Below are 19,644 nucleotides of genomic sequence, written 5' to 3'. Positions count from 1 at the left end.
AGTAGTGCAATAGAGAAAACTTGAGGATTGCTTTCATTTTGTGTCTTTTTTTTAATATAAATTTATTTATTTTAATTGGAGGCTAATTACTTTACAACATTGTATTGGTTTTGCCATACATTAACATGAATCTGCCATGGGTGTACATGTGTTCATTTTATTCCCAAGTCAAGCATTGATTTACATTTGATACCCTGCTTGGGTTAGTGCTGTTAACAAATAAGTATTTGCTGATGATACAAGTTAGTACTTGCATTTGTAATGTTTTCCTGTCCTTTGCTGATATTACTGATATCTGGGCTTTAGCCAACTTATAAAAAATACATACTTCTGTGGTGGCTCAGACAGTAAAAGCGTTTGCTTGCAATGCGGGAGACCCAGGTTCAATCCCTGGGTCAGGAAGATCCCCTGAGGAAGAAAATGGCAACCCACTCCAATATTCTGGCCCGGAAAATTCCATAGATAGAGGAGCCTCGTAGGCTACAGTCTATGGGGTCGCAAAGAGTCAGACACGATTGAGTGACTTCACCTTCACTTTCAAGCATAAAAATCTTTCATGGAAACTAAAATATGTTTTTGTTAAGCAACACTTTTTGAAGCAATGTTTGAAAGCTGGGTAAGGGAAAAGTAATTTCATGATAAAATTAACAACAAAAATATTCAGTTTTACTTTCTTTTAAATTCATTGTATTAATACATCAGTTAAATAAATACATACTCTCCACTTCACTGAATTCTTAAACCTGGATATTTGGAAAATTTGATGATAAATTAAAGATTCTGCCCTCAGAAAGCTTACAATCCAGGACAGGAAAGACACCTGCACAAATAACAGTAATATGAGGGAAGGTACGATTAGAACAAAACTCCCATGGCATGACAGGGACCAAACGGTGGGCAGAAGAGGGTTTTTTGAGAATGTGGCATTGAAACAGGTGTCTAAGACTGAGGTGGATTTCAACAGAAGTTGGGTTTGGTAGGTTAATCCACAAAGAGAGCAGGAGCCAGCAGGATAATTAGGGTGTCTTCAGAAAAGTCAAGACAGCAAGGCTGGGATACACATAACTCAGTCTGAAGGAAAGATAACCCAGCATACTGATGATGAGGATTTGGGGCTTAACTCAGTAGCTGATGGAGAGATGCTGAAGGTAGTGATTAGGAGAGTGATCAACAGCATGTGGATGTCCTGAAATAGGAGGAAAAAAGTAGAGGAGACTGATGACCACAATCTATTTGAGAAACAATAAGACCTGGCTGATAGCAGGTAACATTGGAATGACAAAGAGAAAAGCAACCAAGATATTTTGTAGAGAAAGAATAAAATCTGCAGAATTAGCCCACTACTGGATGAAATGTGAGAAAGAGCTCCCAGAGAGAGTGCAAGAAGGGTCTGAGCGTCCCATCTGGGTCCCAGGGAGAAAGATACCGCAAATTAACGCAATATGGAAACCACAGGGGAAGAGATATTAACTGAGTTTAGGTACATGGGTCAAAAGCAAATGGAACATGCAGATGGAACTACTCAGCACACACTGCTAAAGCTGGGCCTCTCCTAGGCAGCTTAGGGTAGAAACCTGAGGGTCATCTTCATGGAAACAATGCCTGCAATTCTGGATTTTCCTCTTTGGAGGTCCCTACACTTTGCAGGAGGCACGATTTACTTCATTTCTCCTTTACTGACATCCAGGAACTAGATCATCAGCATTTTTGGCTCTAAGACATGTGCTAAAAGCTAACAATAAAATACATTTATGAAGCCTTTAAATTATATGAAATTCTCTGTAAATGTACAGTGTAAATTGATAATTATAGCTCTGTTCTGGATCATAGGCAAGTAGGAAATAGGAGACTAGAATGGTAATTAAAAAGAGATTAAAGTATTCACAGTGGGGTGTGTGTGTGTGTGTGTGTAAGAGAGAGAGAGAATGAGGGAATGTGAACTTATTTTTCAGTACTGAGTGTGAAAATGCATCCATTTTCCTTTATTCTGAGGGTTGGAAAAAATTCATGTTTTGAGAAGGGTTACTTTTATATGCTATAGTCTAATCTGACACCTACACGACAGTGTTCAGATGTATGCAATAAGATTGCACTTTTTGAGAAGCTGTTTCTTTGCTTTCTTCTGATAGTTCTTCAGCTTGACATAAGGCTTAATACCCAGGTGAGAAACGATAAAGTACATTTTACAAGCGTAAAGACACTCAAGAAAAAAGACTTTTCTTCCTATTATTTGTTCTCTGTTCTGTGTGGTTTTATTTTTTCCAATTCTGAAAGTCTCAAGGTCAACTTTCTTTCATAAAGCAAAGTGGAATCATGGCTACATTGAGTGTTAGTCAGATCTCTGACCATGTTGTTTTTTCACTACAGTTATATAAAACATGTATATCGTTCATTTTCTTTTACTACTAGTAAGATGTTACTTTTCTTATATGTAAAAATCAACTTCTTATTCAGTCATTTAATTTAATCCCCATGTTAATGATTATAACTAAAAAATACTTCTTTTCTTCATACAACATATGAAAAATCTCTTGGCTATGAACCTGTCTGACAACCTCATTAAAAGATATTTACATTGTAGTGGGGATGCCTAGCTGGCCTTCTTAATAAGCTCTTCTATTTATGAGTATGTCCCTTTAATAAGTTAAACAGGTACTTCATGAATAAGTGAAATAAATTTAATAATTCCTGGTGTGAACAGGGTTGCTTGGCCTTTTAAGGATTTCTGGCATTGCTGTGAAAGCCACAAAGACTGTGAACTTTCCCATATGTATTTGATGATGAAAACAATGGCAATGATGATTGGCCTGGAAAAATCATTTTAAAATGTGTTTAATACGGATCCATCAATGACATTGAATGACCCAGAATGAGTTTCGAGTTCTCACATGATTTAAAAACACTGTTCTAGCACCATCATCTGGACAACCTCAGTCTTTCCAAAAATAAACACCCCTGCACTCATTTTCTTTAAAAACACAGACTATACTCCAGTTTTAGTAAATATTTTTTTAGGTTTAAGTATCATATCATTATTATTTATCATTCTTTCAAAATATCTGACAATTTTCTCAGAGTATGATACCAAAAATGAAACATCAATAAAAATGAGGTCAAGAATTTCTAAATAAAATGAGCAATTGTTTCACAATTTTCCCTCAATTTTTAGCAAAGTTATCATAATGTTGTAGTGCAAAATTTTATCTCACAATGGCTGATGTGGCCTTTGAAGTTTAAGGCAATAAATAGTTGTGGAGGAACTGCAGTAGAGAAGCATCTCAAAGTACACTGAATCTGTTTTGCATATAGATTCATTTGTATTTTTTTTTAATTTCCACATATAAGTGATAAAACACAGTATCTGTCTTTCTCTGATTTATTTCACTAAGTATAGTAATCTCTAGGTCCATACATGTTGTTGCAAATGACAGAATTGTGTATGTGTGCATGGTGGTAGATTAGTTGCTAGGTCATGTTCAATTCTTGTGACCCCTTGGTGTCTCTGTCCATGGGGTTCTCTAGGCAAGAATACTGGAGTGGGTTGCCGTTTTCTCTTCTCTTGAGTCTCCTGCATTGGCAGACAGATTCTTTGCCATTAGTGCCACCTGGGAAGCCCATAAGTGATACCATTTCATATATATTTTTTATATGAAATGTTTATTCATATATACACTGTTTATCTTATTTCACCTAGCATAATGCCCTCATTTTCTCACTGCTGTCACAAAACGCAGGATTTCCTTCCTTTTTTAAGGCTGCAGAGTATGCCTATGCATGTGTGTCTCTGTAATATACACATGTCTATATCTATGCATGTGCATGCCTAATAAGTTGCTTTAGTTATGTCCAACTCTGTGTGGCCCTTTGGACAGTAGCCTGCCAGGCTCCTCTGTCCATGGAATTTTCCAGGCAAGGAAACAGGAGTGGCTTGCCATGCCCTCCTCCAGGGTATCTTCCTAAACCAAGGACTGAGCTTGAGTTTCCTGCATTGTAGGCGGATTCTTTACCATCTAAGCTACCAGGGAGGTCGTGTGTGTGTGTGTGTGTGTGTGTGTGTGTGTGTATCTTCTGTATCCATTCATTTGTCAGACAATTGGTTAGCAACCATGTCTTGGTTACATAGAAAACAAATTATGGTCACCAAAGAGGAGATGGAAGGGAGGAGAGACAAAACTATCAGTGTGGTATTAACAGATATGAACTACTATATATTATATAAGATAGATAAGAAACAAGAATATATTATATGGCACAGAGCATTATACCATTATCTCATAATAAGTTATAATGCAGTATAATCTGCAGAAACACTATGCTATATATCTGAAACTGACACAATATTGCAAATCAACTATATTTCATTGTAAAAAAGTAATAAAATAAATGGTAGGTCAGATATGGCAGAGGATTGTGGAGCAGGGAACTCTTTACCTTATCACTCTGCTAAACAGAAGGCAAGCCGATAGATCTATATGTTAACATGAAGATCAATACTTTTAAAATTAAACTTTTTATTTTCAAATCACTGGAGACTCACATGTAGTTGTAAGAAATAATACAAAGAGATCTGAGGAATCCTTTACCTGGTTTCCACAGTGGTGACATCTTGCACAGCTATAGAACAGTAACACAACTAAGATGTTGACATTGATACTGTCAAGAGACGATGCATTTACACCACCACACGGATTTCTCATGTAAGCTTTTGACAATGGATTTTTAGAAAAGATCAACTTTTTAATGTATTTCATCTTGATGTATATTTTTAAAGAAATTCTGTTCAGTTTTTCCTTAAACCAATCATGGCATCAAATACAATTTATACTTATATTAACATTCTGTATAATTTTTTACTAGTTTATACTGGGATAAACACACATAGAATGAAGCCTTGTGGATTATGTTAAACAACATTATACTTCACCTTCATCAGAGTATAGACACCAGAAGGGGAATAAGGTATGGGAGGACGAAGGGAAAGGGCAGGCACAGGCAGCAGTTATGTTACTGATCTAAATAAAATTTTCTAAACCAGATTATGCCATCAATCAAAATGGTCAAACCAATTTAGATTTTTCAAAATCCCCAATGGGGAGAGTTATCCTATCATAACTCTCCCCATTGGGGATTTTGAAAAATCTAAATTACTCTGTAAAAAAAAAAAGTATATATATATATATATATATATATATATATATATATATATATATATACTCTGTAAAAATCTTTTGGGCTTATGTGAAATAGATCACCAGTCGAGGTTCGATGAATGACACAGGGTGCTTGGGGCTGGTGCACTGGGATGACCCTGAGAGATGGGATGGGGAGGGTGGGAGGGGGGGTTCAGGATGGGGAACACATGTACACCCATGGCTGATTCATGTCAGTGTAAGGCAAAAACCACTATAATCTTGTAAAATAATTAGTTTCCAATTAAAATCAGTTAATTAATTTTTCAAAGACAAAAATAACAAACCTTTTGGGCTTCTCTGTGTGCCAGGTGCACCTCAGGCCATAGTTAAGGGTGATGGGACCGAGATCTTTATCATTACACTCAACAGTCCCAAGTACAGACAGAAGTTGAGGACAGACGTTGTGGAAAACAGCTGCACTCCTTATCTGCAGTATACACTCCAGGAATTTCAAGACAGCCATTCAGAAGCAATTAGTTAAAAACCTGGGGTTGTTAGAAGGGTTCTGTGTGTTCTTCCCAAAGTCTATTACCCACAGAGAATTTCAACCTCTGGAAGCTATGAAGGGAACAGAAAGCTCTAGTTTCAAAAGCATTCTTTATTCTCTTCAACCCAACCAAGTATATTGGCAAGGAAGAAAGCAACCTGCCACTATAGACATGCCACAGAGATGACATTTCCACGTTTTGGAGGACAGTTTGGGCTTATCAGATTATTCATGGAAATGAAGAAATAAATGTCTTACATAAGGGGAAAGGTTTGCACTTATCCCTGTTCCCTGGGGTGCTCCTCCCTACTCACCTCTGCCCATACCTCCACAACTAAATCCCCCTCTTCCCCTGCGTGGGTTATCGAGGTCACTCATGCTCTGGTTCTCTTCTAATCCAGAAAATCCTCCAGACTCTTGACCATAAACACCCTTGCTCCTGGGGTGGTCCCGTGGGTATGAACTCTGCCATCCCTAGCTGCCGCTCAGTTGGCTATATTGACTTGGAGTCTGACTACGGGATCCCATTTGGGGCTGCCCCGGAGCTGCTTTGTCAACCATAGCAGCTACAGCGCTGTCCATCGTTGCTCGTTTGCCCCCAGATGTTCTTCTGGAACTGCTTTGATCCTAACTAGTCAGCTGTGCAGAGGACTAGCTGGTGGGAGGATAGGACGGTGGGGATGGGACTGGCATCATGGGATAGCTCCCAGATACCTGGGGAAGGCTGGGCTGCTTGTAACCCTTCATGCTAAACTGAGGTTGATTTTGTCTCAGGGGGTTTGTTACCATCCTACAGTCCTGCAGGCCCCGTGGTTGCCAGCTGTTGCCCATAAGCTGGGTGAGCAGATTGAGTGCCACATGCAGACTGAGCTGCGTAAGAGGCCCGGGGGTGGGGGCAGGGGTTGGTAACTGTAGCCCTGGTGGCATCACAAGCCCCGGTGCCGTGCCCCTGAATGGGCTGACAACGCACCTGCGGGGACGGGCTGACAATGTGCCTGCGTGCTCAGGGAGAGTCTGTCCATAAGAAGTCACATAGGTGGTCTGCACATAGGGTGCAGTAGTCTGATCCTGAATATGGGTGACATCAGGGGGCTGTTCAAAGGGCCCATAGCTTCATTGCCCATATGCCCGGGTGGTCTGGGCACATCCTTGAGTGGGGTGGCTGGTGGAAGCTCTGTAGTCCTGCTGGGCTGCGGCTTGGTTGCGGCTACTATAATGCATGGACTCTGTCTCCCCTTCCTTCTCTTCTCAGCGTCCCTCTTCCTCTCTCGCTTCTTCCTGGTGCTGCAGGCACAGGAGTGAAACCCGCAATCCTGGGGCTACTACTGCGCCAGCCTGCAGGGGTGGAGGAAGGAGGGGGTGAACCACGTGCTCTCTGATGTTCTCTGGAGATCCGTCCAGGTTGTGTGTGTGCTGTTGGTGAATAGCATTCCGCCACTTGTCCAACGAATTTCCCACTTAAGGACAAATAAGAAAGTGAAGAGGAACTAAAAAGCCTTTTGATGAAAGTGAAAGAGGAGAGTGAAAAAGTTGGCTTAAAGCTCAACATTCAGAAAACAAAGATCATGGCATCCGGTCCCATCACTTCATGGGAAATAGATGTGGAAACAGTGGAAACAGTGTCAGACTTAATTTTTCTGGGCTCCAAAATCACTGCAGATGGTGACTGCAGCCATGAAATTAAAAGATGCTTACTCCTTGGAAGGAAAGTTATGACCAACCTAGATAGCATATTGAAAAGCAGAGACATTACTTTGTCAACAAAGGTTCGTCTAGTCAAGGCTATGGTTTTTCCAGTAGTCATGTGTGGATGTGAGAGTTGGACTGTGAAGAAAGTGGAGTGCCGAAGAATTGATGCTTTTGAACTGTGGTGTTGGAGAAGACTCTTGAGAGTCCCTTGGACTGCAAGTAGATCCAACCAGTCCATTGTAAAGGAGATCAACCCTGGGTGTTCTTTGGATGGAATGATGCTAAAGCTGAAACTCCAGTACTTTGGTCACTTCATGCGAAGAGTTGACTCATTGGAAAAGACTCTGATGCTGGGAGGGTTTGGGGGTAGGAGGAAAAGGGGACAACAGAGGATGAGATGGCTGGATGACATCACGGACTCGATGGACATGAGTTTGAGTGAACCCCGGGAGTTGGTGATGGACAGGGAGGCCTGGCATGCTGTGATTCATGGGGTGGCAAAGAGTCGGACACAACTGAGCGACTGAACTGGAATTGGAACTGTTTTGTTTCCAGTTGGGGACTACTATTAGTAAAGCTGCTATAAAAATTATTTCACTGGTTCTTTTGTGTGAACACATCTCTATTTCTCTAGGACAAATGCCTGGAAGTTAAAATATTGGGTCATATGGAAGTTGCATGTTTAGTTTTTAGAGAAATTCCAAACTATTTTCCAGAGTGTCTGTGCCAGTTACATTTATACCATCAAAGTATGAGTGATCCAGGGTCTCTGCATCTTCCCCAGCATTTACTGTTGACACTAGGTTTTTATTTAAGCCATTCTAACAGACTGGTTCCAAATAGGAAAAGGAGTACGTCAAGGCTGTATATTGTCACCCTGCTTATTCAACTTATATGCAGAGCACATCATGAGATACACTAGACTGGAAGAAACACAAGCTGGAATCAAGATTGCTGGGAGAAATATCAATAACCTCAGATATGCAGATGACACCACCCTTATGGCAGAAAGTGAAGAGGAACTAAAAAGCCTCTTGATGAAAGTGAAGGAGGAGAGTGAAAAAGTTGGCTTAAAGCTCAACATTCAGAAAACAAAGATCATGGCATCTCGTCCCATCACTTCATGGGAAATAGATGAGGAAACAGTGGAAACAGTGTCAGACTTTATTTTTCTGGGGCTCCAAAATCACTGCAGATGGTGACTGCAGCCATGAAATTAAAAGACGCTTACTCCTTGGAAGGAAAGTTATGACCAACCTAGATAGCATATTGAAAAGCAGAGACATTACTTTGTCAACAAAGGTCTGTCTAGTCAAGGCTGTGGTTTTTCCTGTGGTCATGTGTGAATGTGAGAGTTGGACTGTGAAGAAGGCTGAGCACCGAAGAATTGATGCTTTTGAACTGTGGTGTTGGAGAAGGCTCTTGAGAGTCCCTTGGACTGGCAAGGAGATCCAACCAGTCCATTCTGAAGGAGATCAGCCCTGGGATTTCTTTGGAAGAAATGATACTAAAGCTGAAACTCCAGTGCTTTGGCCACCTTATGCGAAGAGTTGACTCATTGGAAAAGACTCTGATGCTGGGAGGGATTGGGGGCAGGAGGAGAAGGGGACGACAGAGGATGAGATGGCTGGATGGCATCACTGACTCGATGGACATTGAGTCTGGGTGAACTCCGGGAGTTGGTGTTGGACAGGGTGGCTTGGCATGCTGAGATTCACGGGGTTGCAAAGAGTTGGACACGACTGAGCGACTGAACTGAACTGAACTGAACTGAGTGTATATTAATATTAGGGCTTCCCAGGTGGCTCAGTGGTATAGAATCTGCCTGCCAAGCAAGAATATGGGTTGGATCCCTGGGTTGGGAAGAGCCCATGAAGAAGGAAATGGCAGCCCACCCCAGTATCCAAAATCCTATGGACAGAAAAGCCTGGCAGACTGCAGATTGTAGAGTCACAAAAATGCCCCGTGCAACTAAACAATAGAAACAGTATAAATTGATATTTTATTGTGATTTTGAATTGCATTTCTCTGATGACCAATGACATCGGACATTTCTCCATGCGCTTATTTGCTGTCTGTATATGCTCTGTGATGAAATGTCTTTATTACTTCTGTCCATTTCAAATTGGATTGTTTGGTTTTTGCTATTGAGTTTGGAATTTTCTTTATATATTCTAGATGAGAGTCCTTTATCAAATATGCAGCTTACAATATTTTATCTGTACCTGTCTTCTCATACTATCAACAAGGTCTTTCATAGGTTCTTTAATTTTATAAAGTCAATTTTTAGTTTTTCTTTTATGGATTATGTTTTTTATGTCATTTTAAAACTATCTGATAAGTCCTAGGTTTCAAAGATCTCTTGCTTTCTTCCAAGTTTTGTAGCTTTATATTTTGTATTTAAGTCTGTGATCCATTCTGAGTTAATTTTTTAAATATATTTAGGTCAAATTTTTTTAATATTTTTTTCTTATGGAAGTCCAATTGATCAAATACCAGTTTGTTGAAAAAAAGTGTCTTTCTTCCAGTTAATTGCTTTTGCATCTTTGTCAAAAATCACTTGGAGTGGGTCTATTTCTGGGTTCTCTGTTCTGTTCTTTTGATCTGTGTGTCTATCTTTCTGCCAGTATCATACAGTTCTGATTACTGTAGCTGTATAATAATTCTTAAAATTGGGTAAATCCTTCTATTTTTCTCTTATCAAAATTGTTTTAACTATTCTAGTTTCTTTGGGTTACCATTCTAATTTTAAAATACTCTTGTGTCTATTTACAAAAATTAGTTCATTGCTAGGATTTTGATAAGAGATGTGCTCAATTTGTATGCCATTTGGAGACAGTTGACAGCTTTACTATATTAAGTCTTCCAATCCTTTGACACTGTATTTCTTTACATTTATTTAGATCTTTTATTTTTTTTTTCATGAGTGCTTTGTAGTTTTCAGTGTAAAAGTCCTGTGCATTCTTTATTACATATACGACAAAGTATGTATATTTAATTTTTGAGCAATTGAAAACATTACATATTTTTTATATTGGTTTCAATGTATTTATTGATAGTATATAGAAATATATTGGACTTTTGTGTGTTGATCTTCCATACTGTGACTTTACTGAACCCACTTATTTCTTGGAGTTTTTGCTAAATTTCCTGAGTTTTTTTTAATTGAGGCAATGGCATTATCCACCATTTTTTCCTTTCTGGTTAGTATGCCTTGTATTTAATTTTCTTGTTTTAATCCCTGGCTATAACATTCAGTATTGTGTGAAATAAGAGTGATGAGAGTTATATCCTTATTTTATATTTTATATTAAGTGGGAAAATATTCAGTTTTGCAACATTAACTATAATGTTGCACTATAGGAATGTAGGATTTTTATGTTTGTTCTTTATCAAGTTGAGGAAATTTTCTCTTTTTATACTTTTCTGAGAATTTTCATTATAAATGAGTATTGAATATAATTCAGTGTTTTCTGTGTATTGACTGATATGGTCATATTCTTCAGCCTGTTAATGTGCTGGATTCCATTGGTTGATTTTCAAATACTGAACCAGCCTTGCGTCTGTGAAATAAACCACATTTAGCAATGGTGTATATATACTTTTTAATATATCACTAAATTCTGTTGCTAATATTTTGTTAAGGATTTCAATACTAATTTACATCCTAAATACTGGTCTATGGTTTTCTTGCATTTTTCTTGCATTTTTCTCACATTTTGTGGGGAAAGAGATAAATGTCTTTATCCAGTTTTGGTTTCAGAGTAATAATAGTGTCATTAAATGAATTGGAAAGTATTTCCTCCTCTCTTGTTTTCTGGAAAAGATTGTGTAAAACTGGTGTTAGTTATTTTTTAAAGGGTTGGGAGAATTCTCCATAGTATTTCCTTACTATCCTTTTGATGCATACACAATCTGCAATAATATTCCCTATTTCATTCCTCAGTTCAGTTCAGTTCAGTTGCTCAGTCATGTCCGACTCTTTGTGACCCCATGAATTGCAGCACGCCAGCCCTCCCTGTCCATCACCAACTCCCAGAGTCCACCCAAACCCATGTGTATTGAGTTGGTGATGCCATCCAGCCATCTCATCCTCTGTTGTCCCCTTCTCCTCCTGCTCCCAATCCCTCCCAGCATCAGAGTCTTTTCCAATGAGTCAACTCTTCTCATGAGGTGGCCAAAGTATTGGAGTTTCAGCTTCAGCATCAGTCCTTCCAATGAACACCCAGGACTGATCTCCTTTAGGATGGACTGATTGGATCTCCTTGCAGTCCAAGGGACTCTCAAGAGTCTTCTCCAACACCACAGTTCAAAAGAATCAATTCTTTGGTGCTCAGCTTTCTTTATAGTCCAACTCTCACATCCATTCATACATGACTACTGGAAAAACTATAACTTTGACTAGATGGACATTTGTTAGCAAAGTAATGTCTCTGCTTTTTAATATGCTGTCTAGGTTGGTCATAACTTTTCTTCCAAGGGGCAAGCGCCTTTAAATTCATGGCTGCAGTCACCATCTGGAGTGATTTTGGAGCCCAAGATAATAAAGTCTGTCACTGTGTCTATTGTTTGCCCATCTATTTTCCATGAAGTGATGGGACTGGATGCCATGATCTTGCTTTTCTGAATAGTAAATTTTAAGCCAGCTTTTTCACTCTCCTCTTTCACTTTCATCAAGAGGCTTTTTAGTTCTTCTTTGATTTCTGCCATAAGGGTGGTGTCATCTGCATATTTGAGGTTATTGATATTTCTCCCAGCAATCTTGATTCCAGCTTGTGTTTCATCCAGCCCAGCATTTCACATGATGTAATCTGCATATAAGTGATATCAGCAGGGTGACAATATCCTTTCCTCATTTAGAACCAATCTGTTGTTCCCTGTACAGTTCTAACTGGTGCTTCTTGACCTGCATACAGATTTCTCAGGAGGCAGGTAAGGTGGTCTGGTATTCCCACCTCTTTAGGAATTTTCCACAGTTGTTGTGATCCACACAGTCAAAGGCTTTGGCATAGTCAATAAAGCAAAAGTAGATGTTTTTCTGGAACTCTCTTGCTTCTTTGATAATCCAACAGATTTTGTTAATTTGATCTCTTGTTCCTCTGGCTTTTTTAAATCCAGCTTGAGCATTTGGAAGCTCACAGTTCATGTACTGTTGAAGCCTGGTTTGGAGAATTTTGAGCATTACTTTACTAGCATGTGAGATGAGTACAATTATGTGGTAGTTGGAGCGTTCTTTGGCATTGCACTTCTTTGGGATTGGAATGAAAACTGACATTTTTCCAGTCCTGTGGCCACAGCTGACTTTTCCAAATTTGCTGGCATATTGAGTGCAGCACTTTCACAACATCATCTTTTATGATTTGATATAGCTCAACTGGAATTTCATCACCTCCAGTAGCTTTGTTCATAGTGATGCTTCCTAAGGCCCACTTGACTTTGCATTCCAAGATGTCTGGCTCTAGGTGAGTGATCACACCATCATGGTTATTTGGATCATGAAGCTCTTTTTTGTATAGTTCTTCTGTGTATTATTGCCACCTCTTCTTAATATCTTCCACTTGTGTTAGGTCCATACTGTTTCTGTCCTTTATTGTGCCCATCTTTGTTGAAATATTATCTTGGTATCTTTAATTTTCTTGAAGAGATCTCTAGTCTTTCCCATTCTATTGTTTTCCTCTATTTCTTTGCATTGTTCACTGAGGAAGGCTTTCTTATCTCTCCTTACTATTCTTCGGAACTCTGCATTCAGATGGGTATGTCTTTCCTTTTCTCCTTTGCATTTAGCTTCTCTTGTTTTCTCAGCTATTTGTAAGGCCTCCTTAGACAACCATTTTGACTTTTTGCATTTCTTTTTCTTGGGGATGATCTTGATCACTGCCTCCTGTACAATGTCAGAAATACCTTTGCCCATAGTTCTTCAGGCACTCTGTCTATCAGATCTAATGCCTTGAATCTATTTGTCACTTTCACTGTATAATGGTAAGGGACTTGTTTTAGTTCATACCTGAATAGTCTAGTGGTTTTCCCTACTTTCTTCAATTTAAGCCTGAATTTTGCAGTAAGGAGTTCATAGTCTGAGCCGCAGTTAGCTCCTGGTCTTGTTTTTGCCTAATATACCAGACCCCAAATTTTGCTACCTGTTAGAATCACATGGGGAGCTTGATAAAATCCCAGTGTTCAGGTCACACTCCATACTAATGAAACAAGTATTGATGGGTGTTGTGCCAAGTTTCAGTAGTTTACAAGGTTTCTAGATGATCCCAAAATGCAGAAAAATTTGGAACCCATTCGGCCTATTGCTTGAATCTCTACAGCAGTATTTCTCAAGGTGCATTCCCATAGCCAGCATTCTTGGCAATTCTAGGGAATCTGTTAAAAATACGAATTCTCAGATTCTGCCTTAGACTGGGCTTCTCAGGTGGTGCCAGTGGTAAAGAACTTGCCTGCTAATGCAGGAGACATAAGAAATGCAGGCTCGATCCCTGGGTCAGGAAGATCCTCTGGAGGAGGAAATGGCAACCCACTACAGTATTCTTGCCTGGGGACTCCCATGGACAGAGTAACCTGGCGGGCTATGGTCCATGGGGCTGCAAAGAGTCAGACATGACTAAAAGGACTGAGTTCGCACGCACTAGGTGATGAATGCACATTCAATTTTCAGAACCATTATTCTAAAAAACAAGGAGAGCATTTTGATGATGTATTAGAGACATTGTTTGGAAGTAGTTCATCCTCTTTTTTGTTCTCATCGTACGTGGGAGGTGGAAAAGTAAATATCCTTGGGAGGCTGCAGATAGCATCAGCGTAACCACGATGTGCACTCTGAAGAACAACTAGGGGGACAAGGAGATATTGGCTCCATCACTTTCGGTTCCACGTGCCGTGGACTGGACATTCTTTTAGAATGTATGTCAGACACACAGTTTTGTTTTCTGTTCCTGCACCATAGATGAGTGTATTGTCTTTTATATGAGAGGAAATGTTAGTAGGAAAAGTTCAGCATCATGTTTGCATTACCTCACAGAGATCCTTGACAGCATATTGAAAAGCAGATACATTACTCTGTCAACAAAGGTCTGTCTAGTCAAGGCTATGGTTTTTCCAGTGGTCATGCATGGATATGAGAGTTGGACTATAAAGAAAGCTGAGCACTGAAGAATTGATGCTCTTGAACTGTGGTGTTGGAGAAGACTCTTGAGAGTCCCTTGGACTGCAAAGTGATCCAACCAGTCCATCCTAAAGGAAATTGGTCCTGAGTGTTCATTGGAAGGACTGATGTTGAAGCTGAAACTCCAAAACTTTGGCCACCTGATGTGAAGATCTGACTCACTGGAAAAGACCCTGATGCTGGGAAAGATTGAAGGCAGGAGGAGAAGGGGACGACAGAGGATGAGATGGTTAAATGGCATCACCAATGCAATGGACATGAATTCGAGTAAGCTCCGGGAGTTGGTGATGGACAGGGAGGCCTGGCGTGCTGCAGTCCATAGGGTCACAAACAGTCAGACACGACTGAACAACTGAACTGAACTGAACTGAACAAAGATCCTGCTCATTGTTCAGGCTTGTGAACAAATCCCTTAGGACACTCTCAGTTTGCCCCAGAGAGGATTGTACAAACTGATGCTTCATTTCTCAGGCTTCAGAGTGCTAATGTCTGAGTTATCTCTGCTTGAGATTTGGCCTGGGATGTGTGTGTGTGGTGATGGAATGAAGTTTTATTGTCTTAGAAAATTCTAGGGCCCACTAATTTTCATAAGATGTGATATAGCCAAATTGTTTTTCCTGTCTTTAATAATTTCCTTATTTGCCTGGATTGGAATCCTTCTACCTAGCTTTGTGCATGTATGTTAGTAGTATTCTTTCTCATTTTCCTGTAAGGGAAAAATTACTCTCACAGTCTTTTTAACTGTAATTACCCAAGGCTGCCAAGAAAAGAATTTAGGAAACTGCAACAGAATCTTTGAATACAAATAAATACAGGAGCTTATTGAATAGCATTCAGAACATAGGCCAGTTTCCACTTGAGTAAAAATAATAATTTGTGTAGAGTCTAAGTTCAAAATTCACTTGATGAGAGATTTACTTCCATGTATGTATGGGCAGAAGTACATTATATAAACTGAATTAGTGAAGTTTAAAAATGAGGATAATGATCTACTACGACAAATATAAACATAAAACAGTAAAAACAGAAAAAAGATGTATTTCCTTAAATTTTTTCTTTGTCCATTGTGTTTAGATCATGTCTGCAATGTTGTCTTTACAACATTAAATGCTAACCTTCACAGATGGTGTCATTTTTTTTACTGATTTTGATTCAGGTCCTAAGTACAAATCATGTGCATGTAAGTTCCTAACACACTGTACAGTAGAGTCTCACAACAGGATATTTTTCCAGCATTCTGAACTATCCAGTACAGAAATAATCACTTGGAAAGGATGCAAATAAGGTATCTTAAGCAACCAAGCAAGATGTCTCAAATTATCTGTTTTAGAGCAGTGGTTCTCACTGCTTTCAGCTTAATTCAAACAATAGTTGCAGGCTTCCTAGAATAGTTTTATACTTATTAAGCACTTGGCACCCAAAGAAATTCTTACTAAAGAACTTGGAAGTGTTCTAGAAATTTAATTTATTTTATCCTCACAAATGTCCTATGAGGTTGATACTTACTATTATAAACTCATTTTACATAAGAGGACATTGAGACTTAGAGAAATTAGGCAACTTAACCAAGGCCACCCAGCTGGAAAGTAAGAGCTGGAATTGAAACCCAGGAAATCTGGCCCCAGAGTCTGTGTGTTTAACCACACTGCTATACTACACTTCCTTCCGCTAATAAATAAAACAGACTATGAATTAATTAATACATTTAAATTAACTGTTATTAATATTCTTAAATACAGATATGTATTAGTTGGTGCAAATCTAATTGCGGTTTGGGACCATGAATTTTAACTCATTATAACAAGTCTCAAACATAGCTTTATTAATCAAAATAGGAACCATTGCAATCATCACATTTTTGCCAACAAGAATAAGTTTACTTATTCCTGTAGCATAGAAATCCATGCTTCTGGATTTTATGAACTCTTGGAAAGCATTTTCTGACTCTTGCTGGCTGTGGAAGCATTTTCCCTGCAAAAAATTGTGGAGATGCCTGAAGAAGTGGTAGTCCATTGGCGAGACGTCAGGTGAATACAGCAGATGAAGCCAAACTTCATAGCCCTATTCATCAACTTATTTTTTACTTTATAAATTTTATTTTATTTTTAAACTTTACATAATTGTATTAGTTTTGATTTGAAGCATTGTGCGACTTGGGGTCGGTGTCGTTGTGGAGAAGAATTGGGCCCTTACTGTTGACCAATGCTGGCTTCAGGCATTGCAGTTTTTGGTGCATCTCAACAATTTGCTGAGCGTACTTCTCAGATGTAATGGTTTTGCTGATTCAGAAAACTGTAGTGGATCGATCAGACCAACAGAAGACCACCAAACAGTGAGCATGACTTCTTTTTGGTGCAATTTTGGCCCTGGGAAGTGCTTTGAAGCTTCCTCTTGGTCCAACAATTGAGCTGGTTGTCACCAGTTGTCATATCAGTTCAGTTCAGTTCAGTTGTTCAGTCATGTCCAGCTCTTTGTGACCCCATGGACTTTAGCATGCCAGGTTTCCCTGTCCATCACCAAATCCCAGAGCTTACTCAAACTCATGTCCATCAAGTAGGTGATTTTCATATAAAATCCATTTTTTGTTGCACATCATAATCCAATCAAGAAATGGTTTGCTGTTATTGCATAGAATAAGAGAAAATGACACTTCAAAATGACAATTTTTTGTTATATTTGGTCAGCTCATCAGGCACCCACTTATCAAGCTTTTTCAGCTTTTCAATTTGCTTCAAAAACCTAATGACCATAGGATTGTCAATCTTGAGTTCTTCAGCAACTTCTCCTGTGGTTCTAAGAGGGGTAGCTCGAGTAATCCTCTCAGTTGGTCATTGACAACTTCCAGTGGCTGGCCATCGCCCTCCTCATCATCAAGGCTCTCGTTTCCTTTGAAAAACTTCTTGAACCACCACTGCACTGGACGTTTGTTAGCAGTTCCTGGGTTAAATGCATGTTGGTTAAGGCAAGTAATATCATTAGCAAAACGTCATTAGTAAAATGAGAAATCTGGATTAAAATGATATGTAATATAACCACATCTATTTAATAATATATTCAAATATCTGGCAAAGTTCAACAATGCAAAATTGCAATTACATTTGCACCAACCTAATAATATTTGTATTCTTTTGCATGTAGATTTTTAAGCAGAGAGGGCAGGAAGGCCTCAGAGAAATTACCCAGCATGGCTTTTTTTTGACACTAGAAAATATTTTTGGCCTAAACCATTTTGTGATCTAATCCCAGCCACAGTGCTTGTCCTTAAATACATCTCAGTAATTAATAATCTTAAAGGAAAAAAAGAAAGCAAGAACAAGTGATGGTTATCAGGCAAGGGAATTAATAATAACAAAGACAATAAATCAGCTGTAAAGATTCCCAGTTCTGATACAATGGAAAAGATTAGACTGAGGCACATTATTGAGCTGTTTGGCAGCATCCAACCCCCCTTGAGTGCTCAATCACCAGATCAACCTGAACCTAAGGAATGATGATGTTGACCTTTTCTGACCCTCATGACCTTAACCAAGGTCAACCTTTGCCCCAATTCTTTGCTGAATTCTCCTTTGCTCAGGCCTCCTTATGAATATGCATGTAACCTTGTCTTAAAATTTTCTCAATTTTGTTGTTCAAGGAGACACTGCTTTGAGAAAGATCTTCAGTGCTCTCCTTATTTGCTTCAAGTAATAAATCCTTCCTTCTCTTATTTTTGGCTTGGTCGTGTCCTTGGCCAATCAACAGGAGAACCCAGTTTTCCAGGAACAGTTTCACAGACCTAACTCTTCTGCTTCCCCCAACACTGTCTGGAATTCACCACTCTAAAGCTCAGAGATATTGCTTTCAGGAGAATTTCTTAAACCTAGTGCAGCAATTATGTATTTTATACTCATTAGACACAATTATAATGAGTTCATTCTAATGGAGCTAGTTTTCAACTCTATACCACATTACTCCCATTTTAGTGGGTAAAAACCTTGGGTTTTGAAATCAGAATGCTTTATTTTAATCTCTGGCACTGTCAACTTGAATACCTTACTCAGGTTAGTTAACTTATCTAAATCTGATTTCTCACATATGAAAAGTTCGTAGAATACGTATCTCATGTGTGATGAGGATTAAATGAGACAGTGTTTGTGAATCACATTGGTCCATGGTCAGCCTCCAATAATGGCAGCTGGTAATGGTCCTGTACATGGTAGCAACAGCAGTAGTAATGACAGGAGACTATGAAAATTTTAAAGATGTTCATTAATAGCCTGGCAGCCTTACAGTCAATTGTTAAGGTCGATAATCATATATGTATTTTTTGAGCTTGGGAATACTCTTCAGAAACTCATACGTCTTTGGAAATATTCATAACAGTGTTTTAACAGCACTACTTTATAAAATGGTAAACAGGAGTTTTGAAAGAGGTTTTTGGATCAGTTTTTGATAAATCATGTAGAAAGCAAAATAAATTTCTCTCACTGCTCTTAGATACAGGGAAGAAGCAAATTTTTCTCACATTCCATAATAGCCAGAGTGACTGTTTCATCTATTGTCTGCAGTTTCTTCACATTATCCCCTCAGGTGGTATGCTAGACAATTTCTTTTGCAGTCTCCCAACATGAATTTTTGGATTGTCAATCAAGGCCACATATAAAGGATACAGGATCAGATCAGATCAGTCTGTAGGCTGAAAATGAAATAACTAGGAACATTCATTACCAATCAAAAATGTATTTGCACAAAAGATATACTTACAGGAATTATTCAAATATAAAATCTCAGTTGAGTTAAAGGAATCACTGCTGATCGCACATCAATCACTTTTCAATGGTATAATTCCTTTAAAAATTCCCTCATCTTCATGATTATGTGAAAGATATGCTTCTCAGAGAGCAATCTTTATTAATGAGCCATAAATATAGTCTCCTCACCGCCTGCGGCACCATTTGGTAAAAGAATCCGGTGAACAAAGATTCAAATTCATGAACAGGCCCTTTAAAACCCTGATTGTGTGTGTTTTGTGATTGAATCTTGATTATTTATGAGAGATGCGCCAGCGCAACAGCGAGCTGCCTTTGTAGCTTCCTTCTTTGTCCGCTCACTGACGTGACTGTGTAAAG

At 38.9% G+C, this 19,644-nt stretch overlaps 1 pseudogene; it reads right to left on the bottom strand.

Moving 5' to 3' along the window:
• Window positions 1-5,985: 5,985 nt before the first annotated feature.
• Window positions 5,986-6,900, bottom strand: LOC123464976 (annotated as a pseudogene).
• Between the last annotated feature and the right edge of the window lie 12,744 nt (window positions 6,901-19,644).

This window comes from Bubalus bubalis, chromosome 16 (assembly GCF_019923935.1).
Source record: "Bubalus bubalis isolate 160015118507 breed Murrah chromosome 16, NDDB_SH_1, whole genome shotgun sequence".
Taxonomy (NCBI): Eukaryota; Metazoa; Chordata; class Mammalia; order Artiodactyla; family Bovidae; genus Bubalus; species Bubalus bubalis.
Note: the sequence above shows the minus strand (reverse complement) of the source record. Positions and strands in the feature narration are given on the sequence as shown.